This window comes from Myodes glareolus, chromosome 10 (assembly GCF_982192425.1).
Source record: "Myodes glareolus chromosome 10, mMyoGla1.1, whole genome shotgun sequence".
Lineage (NCBI taxonomy): Eukaryota > Metazoa > Chordata > Mammalia > Rodentia > Cricetidae > Myodes > Myodes glareolus.
Genome location: NC_142035.1, coordinates 24,420,343 through 24,429,055, shown reverse-complemented (window position 1 = coordinate 24,429,055; position 8,713 = coordinate 24,420,343). Strand labels below are relative to the sequence as shown.

General features: G+C 43.6%; 1 non-coding gene across 1 annotated transcript; it reads left to right on the top strand.

The window, feature by feature from the left end:
• Positions 1–3,238: 3,238 nt before the first annotated feature.
• On the top strand, positions 3,239–3,345 carry LOC125398725 (U6 spliceosomal RNA). The gene has a single exon (XR_007231521.1). It is a non-coding gene; the product is annotated as a U6 spliceosomal RNA (small nuclear RNA).
• Positions 3,346–8,713: the final 5,368 nt, after the last annotated feature.

Here is an 8,713-nt window from a genome sequence, read left to right as displayed (position 1 = left end):
TACCCTGTCAGCAGAATTCATGTTCTATTTGCACATTGTGCTGGGTCCAACGTCTCATCCACGGGGACAGGAGGAGGAGGCTTTCTGGGGGATGCCAGCTGATAGCAGGGTAGAGGTGGATCCCGATGGAAACAAGGCATCTGTCAGTCAAGTGCATAGAACCCCAGCAGGGTTGCCAGGCGCCTACCTGGCCCAGGGAGTTATGGAACAAAACCAGATTTCTTTTTCTTGGTCTGCGGAGCAGATCCATGTTTGTTCCTCAAGAGGGCGGTAAATGGAAGTCTAGAAAGTCATGGACTTTGGAATTCAAAGTCAACTTGGCCCCTTTTTTATCATGTGACTTTGGACAAGCTTTTCCAGCTTTCTGATGCCAATTTCCATATCTGCAAGTGGGAATCATAAGAACACCCATCTAACTGAGGCTTACAAACAATGGGCTCTGAGCACTTATGAGGGACCAAGGGAATTCTAGGTGTCTGACATTTGTTCTCATTGAAGCCCAATAGCAACCCGATAAGATAGATGTATGATCCTTCAACTTAGAGTGGAATAAGGCACAGAGAGGTGATGCATCTTGTTCAAGCTCACACAGCAAATGACTGATAGAGCTTAAAGTTGCCCTCTGAGATCCAATGGAACTTTCTGTCATAATGGAAATGTTTTATAATTCTGTGCTGTCCGCTACAAAATCCACTTGCCACAGTGGCTACTGAATGTTTGAATATGGCTAGTTGGACAGAAGATCCTAAATTTTTATTTAACTGTAGATACTTTAAATATAGTTTGTGGACGTGCAGCTCCAGACTCCCCGGTGCTCTCTGCTTGCACCAGAGGGGCTTAGCTCTGACAACCTCAAGAAGCTCATGTATATTAGCAAGGCTTCAGTACAAAGGACCACACAGCCAGGCTTGGTGACTCACACCTGTAATCTCAGCACTCAGGAGGTAGAGGAAGGAGAATTGCTACAAGTTTGATGCTAATCTGACTTATATGATGAGGTTATATAACAAAACTTCACCTAAAAAAATTCAGCTGGGTCGTGGTGGCTCACGCCTTTAATCCCAACACTTGGGAGGCTGAGGCAGGCAGATCTTTGAGGTCAAGGCCAGCCTGGTCTACAGAGTGAGTTTCAGGAAGGCTCCAAAGCTACAGAGAAACTCTGGCTCAAAAAAAAAAAAATCGAAACCAAACCAAACCAAACCAAATCAAAACACCAAGAATGGGGCCAGGGCTGAGGGATGGCACAATTGATAAAGTGCTTGTCTTGCAAGCATAAGGCCATGGCTTGGATCCTCAAAGTCCATATTAAAACAAACAAACAACAACAACAACAGCAAAAACTCAGTGCAGGGAAGTAGAGACAATTAGATTGCTGGAGCTCACTGATTGGCCAGCTAGCCTAGACTACTTAGTGAATTCCAGTGACAGACCATGTCTCAACAAAGGCAGAAGGCTCTTGAAAAACAGCATGAGATTATTCTCTGATCGCCACAGTCATGTACATACGCGTGCACATAGACATATAAAAACACATGATGTACACACATAACAAGAACAATAAAATAGGATCATATAAGGGAGATGACTTGATGTTGGATTTCCCTCTGTATGCCATGAATATGCTTTATTAACATTGGTCAATAAAGAAGCTACTTGGGCCTATGGCAGAGCAGAATGTAGGTTAGTGGGAAAACTAAACTGCGGTAGGTGAAAATTTTAAACTGAATGCAGGGAGAAAAAAGGTGGAGTCAGGCAAATGCCATGTGACTGCTTAAGAAGCAAGAGGTAACAAACCACAAGCCTTGTGGTAAAATATAAAATAATAGAAATGGGTTAATTTAGGTTGTAAGAGTTAGTTAATAAGAAGCCTGAGCTAATAGGCCAAACAGTATTTCTGTGAGATTATTTGGGTCTGGGCAGCCGGTAAAGAAAGAACAGTCTCTGTTTACAATGACTAGCTGGGCGGTGGTAGCACACGCCTTTAATCCCAGCACTCGGGAGGCAGAGACAGGCGGAACTCTGTGAGTTTGAGGCCAGTGTGGTCTATGAAGTGAGTTCCAGGACAGCCAGAGCTGTTACACAGAGAAGCCCTATCTTGGAAAAATAAAACAGAAAACAACAATAACAAAAAACAAAAACAAAAAAGGAGATACTGATGTCGTTCTGTCTTTCCCTGTGCTGCATCAGGATGGTGATGCAGAATAAAATACTGCTCCTGTAAAATGAGTGGGTGTTACGGTGTGAACACTGAGGTTCTTCAAAATTCACATTGAACCTTAGTGTCCAGGCAATGGGGAAGCCTAAAAAGTGGGACCTTCAAGAACCCACGTGGGCGTGTTCATCCCTCTATCCTTTCTGCTGTGTAAGGGCTTATGGTGCTGTCCTGGAAGTAGAGAACAGCCCTTCCCAGAGACCCAATCTGCCAGTGCCTTCCTTCCACACTCGCCAGCATGTGGCTGGCTGTGGGTGGGCCAATTAGTTTCCGTCCATCATGAACATGCTGAGCTAGTGGGTGCTTAGGGTGTCAGGCTGGGACTGTAGAGAAAGCCTAGTTTGGCAAAGGACTTGCCATAGCTCCCACCTAACAAGCTGGGCACAGAGGCACACTTATCATCCCAGCACGGAGAAAGTGGAAACAGGAAGATTTCTGGGACGCACTGGCCAGCATAATGGTGAGTCCCAGGTACCGTGCGAGATCGTCTCAAAAACAAGATGAATAGCCCTGAGGAAGGACCCCCATGATTAACCCCTGGCCTCCACATGCTTGTGCATGTGACCTGTACACACACAAATACACATGCACAGGCACACATACACATGCCCCAGGCCCTCCTGAGAGCTCCAGGATCCTAGACACTGTCTGCCAATGAGCTAATATGATAGACACAGGTTTTAACCTTGCACTTTTGGACCTGGCAGTCGAGTAGAGAAGATGATGTTAAACAAATGGCCACTCAGCTAATTACAGCTGACTTGTGATTTTTTTTTTTTGACTTTACGATGGGTTTGTTGGGTCATAACCCCATCATAAATGAAGTAACATCTATATTTATAACAGTTAATTAAAGGGCCATCTGAGTGCATGCCAATATTGCAAAGTGATCAAATGGCAGTTAGAAAAAGTGACTGGAGAAGCCTAACCCAGCAGTTTGCCTGGGGCTCTAGGAGATGATTCGTCTCAGACATATTCAGAAAAGAGGAGGGACTCAAATTTCATCTTAAAGAGTTAGAAGTTGTTGTGCTCGCTTCGGCAGCACATATACTAAAACTGGAACAATACAGAGAAGATTAGCATGGCCCCAGTGCAAGGATGACACTGAAATCCGTGAAGCGTTCCATTTTTTTTTTAAATAAAAAAAGAGTTAGAAGTTGTAGCCAGCTCTGGAGGCCCATGCCTGTGAGCCTACATACTCAGGAGGCCAAAGTTTCTGCCCAGCGTGGGTAACGTGGTAAACTACTAGCTCAGAAAAGCGGGGTCTGGCACTGGTGAGACAAGCTGTTGGGTAAAAGTGCTTGCTATGCAGGCCAGAGCCTGGAGTTAAAGATCTGGTGGAGGGAACTAGTTAACCCAAATTGTCTTCTGATCTCCACATATGCACATGCCTTCCCATGATGTGCATATACATCATCATCACCAACATCAGTCAAGGTCAGATGCTGGAGATGTGCTCAGTGGTAAAGTACTCATCCAACATGTGTGAGGCCTTGAGTCCCAAGCCCAGCACCACATGTACACATGCACACATGCACACACACATACACACAAAAATTAGAGAAAATAGGTTTCTGTATGTAAATATGAGGGGCTGGAGAAATGATTCATTGGTTAATAGTATACTGCCTGATCTTCCAGAGGACCCAGGTTTGATTTCCAGCACCCACTTTGTTTCCCACAACTTTTTACTTCAGTTCCAGGGGATCTGATGCCCTCTTCTGGCTCCTATGGGCACCAGGCATACTTGTGGTACACAGACATACATGTAGGCAAAACACCCAGATGCATAAAATGATAAAATAATATTAGAAATATTTTAAGGTACGCAGGACAAGCACTCCAGTAGCAGGAACAGTGGGGGTGAAAACATCAAGGGACTAAGCCCTTCGGGTGACTGGGAGCATTGGTGAAGCAGCTCTAGGAAGATGATGTCCCCACTCCCTTGCCCTCCTACACTGAAATCATTCCAGCTCACGCTGAGCTGCTGGCCATTATCCTGAGGTGATGCAGGTTTCTGCACAGGGACAGCTGTGGATTCTGTCTTCAGAACAGTTCAGCTGTATTGGAGAATATATAATTGGGCTGTTTTCTAGCCAGGTGACTGTGACATCCCTTTCAGGTCTAACATCACTCCTGGGCCATCCACCCCACTCTCCACACAGAAACTACAGGGATCTTTGCAGGTTTTGCATGCAGTTAAAAAGCCAAACGTTCTAGAGAGTTCATTTCTCCCTCCCTCTCTATTTTTTTATTGCCGTGTTTTTGGGTTTTTAGAGATAGGCTCTCATGTAGCCTAGACTAGCCTAGAACTCACAGTGTAGCTGAGATGACCATCAACTTGCGATCTTCATGGTTCCTCAAGGTGGTGGGGTCTCCCCACCCTTCTTCAAGGAATCTCTTTATCTATCTGTCTGTCTGTCTATTTGTCTGCCTGCCTGCCTGTCTATTGTCTCTCTGTCTATTTTTCAAGACAGGGTTTCACTATGTAGCTCTGGCTATCCTGGAACTCACGATGTAGACGAGGCTAATCTTGAACTCACAGGAGATCTGTCTACCTCTACCTCCTGACTGCTGGGATTAAAGGCATGCAACATAGAAAGGAATCACTTTAATTAGGATTTTTGTGTGAGTGTGAGTGTGTGTGTGTGTGTGTGTGAAATTGTATCCAGGGGCTTACACATGCTATTCAAGTACTCTACCACTAAGGTCTATCTCCAGCCTCCACGACCTTGCCAGTTGTCTTCTGACCTCCACATACATACCACAGCATATTCTTGCCCATGAACATACTCAGTGAATAAATAAGAAACAAGCATATATACATGTAATGAAGTTTTGAGCTGTTACTAATAAAACTGCATGAAAACTCTATTCATATTCTCATGAGGATATAAACACTCATTTCTCTAGGATAGATGCCCAAGTATGCAACTTCTGAGTTATACAGAGTTGTGTATGTAGTAGCAATAAAATACACATAACATGTCACAACCTTTAATTCCAGTACTCAGGAGGCAGTGGCAGGTGTATCTCTGAGTTTGAGGCCAGCCTACTTGACAGAATGAGTTCCAGGACAGCCAGGGCTGCTCAGAGAAACCCTGTCCTGAAAAAAAAATGCATATTACAAAGTTTACCCTTTTAAGCATTTTAAATGTAGAGTCAATGATATTAAGCACACTGACATTGCTATACAACAATTACCATCATTTGTTGCCAAAATATTTTTATTTTGCAAAACTGAAACCCTGTACCCATTCATCACACAACAACATGCCCTTCCTTCCTCCCTCTCCTAGACCCTTACAACCACCTAGATGCATGCACATCTATATATCTACATATCATATACATGCACATACATATGAAAATATCAAGCCTTTAGCGGTTGGTGCCACTATTTTACATTCTCACCGTCGATATAGGAATGACCCAGTTTCTGTGGCTCCCCATCAGCATTCAATGCCCTGGTTTTCTGTTTTAGCTATTCTGATGTGTGCGGCGACAAGAGGCTTTGTTTACACATCCAGAGTCTGGTTCTACGGATATGTGAGTTGAAAACATTTTTTAACAGGGTCTTCCACAGAAAAATGCTTGGATTATTGTTATATTTGTGTGTGTGTGTGTGTGTGTGTGTGTGTGTGTGTGTGTGTGTGTATGACGTATGTGTGATGAGAGTGTGGACGTGTATTTGCTACATGTTCTCTCCTTCCCCCATTATGTGGGCTCCAGGAATCAAACTCAGGTCATCAGGCTTACACAGCAACACCTTTGCCACACAGCAGTCTCAACGGCCCAGAGAAATTGTTGTTTTGTTTTTTTTCAGGCAGGGTTTCTCTGTGTAGCCCTGACTGTACCAGAACTCACTCACTCTGTAGACCAGGCTGGCCTTGAACTCACATAGGTCTGCTTGCCTCTGCATTCCAAGTGTTGGGACTAAAGATTGCTATCATACCCATCTGAAAATGTTATTAATTTTAATAAAGTCTAATTTATCAATTTTATTCTTATTGACCATACTTCTGGGTGTCAAGTCGTGAAACTATTTGGCAATCTGTTTTGAGTTAATATTGTTATAATGTGTCAGGTTTACATTGGTTATTTTCCTTACCCTTAATCTCTTTCTCTTTTCCCCACTCCTTTCTTTTTTATTTTCCCTTTGGATAATCAGTCATTGCTGCTCCAGCACCATTTGTTTAAAAACTTCAAAAGCAGGCATGGTGGCACACGCATGCCATCCTAGCCCTTGGGAAGGGCAGGCAAGAGGACCAGAAGTTGAAGGCCATCCTCAATTTTTGTCTTTAAAAATGGGAAGTTGGGGCTGGGTGGTGGTGGTGGTGGTGCATGTCTTTAATCCCAGCACTCAGGAAGCAGAGGCAGACAGATCTCTGTGAGTTTTAGACCAGCTGGTCTACAAAGCTAGATCCAAGACAGCCAGCACCACATAGAGAAACCCTGTCTCAAAAAGGGGGTGGGGAGTTTGGGGATCATTCTTCTTTCACTGAATTATTTTGCACCTTTGCCAGGAAAAACAAAAAGTGTGGTGTACTTGTGCTAGTTTATTTTTGGATTCTTCGTTCAGTGTTGCTGATCTCTGTGGTCACCTATATCTTGTGGTTGCCATGCCGTCCTAGGATGCTTTATACCATGCTAACATGCTAACATTTTTGCTATATCTAATTTTCCAGTCAAGAGTATAATATAATTGCTAGAAGATGTAGCTCAGTGGTAGAGCGACTGACCAGCATGTATGAGGTCTAATCCCTGGTAGTAAAAAAAGATCCTTCTGTCACCAAGTTAAGGGTGCTTTGGTAATACTGTATGGGCCAGCGAAATGGCTTAGTGGGTAGATACTTTCTTCTAGGCCTGACAATCTAAATTCCATCCCCTGGATCTACATGATGAAGGGAGAGAATCAACTCCTATGAGCTCTCTTCTGATCTCCACTCATACAGGTGGTATACACACACACACACACACACACACACACACACACACACACACACACACAATGAATAAATAGATAAATAAACAAATATATAATATTTAATAAAAATAAACATTAAAAAAGTAAAATATGACATCTGGACAGCCTGTAATGCCAGAACTTAGGCATTATGAAACTCAGAATGAGACTGAGGTTGGACGATTGCCATGAATTCAAGGCTAAGATTGTTTATTTAGTGAGTTATGGTCAACCAGTCTTACATAGCAATATCCCTTCTCAACAAATAAAGAAAACCAAGCAAAAGTACACAATGAGGCCAGGCACAGTGCCCACCTCAGATTCCAACTGTGGCTACAGTCAGGTATGTGCTGGCTCTCATTAGAGCTTTTGTGTTTTCTAAGTGCTGGTCACCGGACCCCAGGCCTTATGCAGTCTAGGCAGGTGTTCTAACACTGTGATATCCCTAGCCCCAAAATTAGCTTTGAAAGTCACGGAAGTGTAAAACACCTCTGCTGTGTGCCAAGATGTTTAGAGAACAATCTAATCAGTATATATATGGGAAAAACTGGATCAAGAAATAAGAATAAGAAAATAAGTTTTAACAATTTAGTTAGCATTAGACAGCATCTCAAGTGTAGAAATCTCAGTCATGTGTGTTTGTGTGTGTGTATGTGTGCGTGCATGTGTGTTATTTAAAATTACCAGCCTTAGGTCTAGTTTATACAGTTAAGAATTTCTGAAGTTCTCTTGTCTCTGGTTGCCTTTTATGTTTCCCTAGAAACCTCATTTCTCTGAAGATGTCTGCAGACTTCATCCCTGTATGACGGGTGGGACAGTTAACATGGAGGTGATCCACTGAGAATCGGCCTACATGTGAGATCATCAGATAGACTGTTGGAGACCCTGACACAATGGATGTCTAGCTCAAACATAAAGAGCCACATTCCTCACAGAGAAGACGGTGGCAGAGCCACGAGTTTGCATGGATTCTCCCTCCTGTCCAAGTCTGGAGAAGGCAATGCAGGTGCCCTGCATAGAGTGTAACAGGGCAGGAAAACTGGATTTGGAGAAATTAATTTTTTCACAGTAAGCTCCATCAAACCTGCTATTTGTCTAAGGAAACATATGACTGCATCCCTCAAGGTTGCTCACTTGAGAAATGGCCTGAGAGAAGGACAGTCGTGGCCAGGCAGCACTGCCATATCCAGCAAGAACACAGAGGGATGCCCACAGCCTGTGTGCACCCAGATTTGAGATTCCACCATTCACCTCCCTACTCTGAAAGCAAAGCCCAAGGTCTGTGACATGGTTAGGCTGGGGTATTACTGGGTTCTTCCTGACTCCATTTTAATTGATAATAACAAAAACCGAAGGATAGAGAGAGGCTCAGTGGTTAAGAGCACTGCGCACTCTTCTGGAGGACCCAAATTTGGTTTTCAGCACAAACATGGTGGTTTACAAATATCTGTGACTCTAGTTCCAAAGGATCTGATGTCATCTTTTGGGCTCTGCAGGCACCAGGCATACAACTAGTACATAGACATACATGTAGG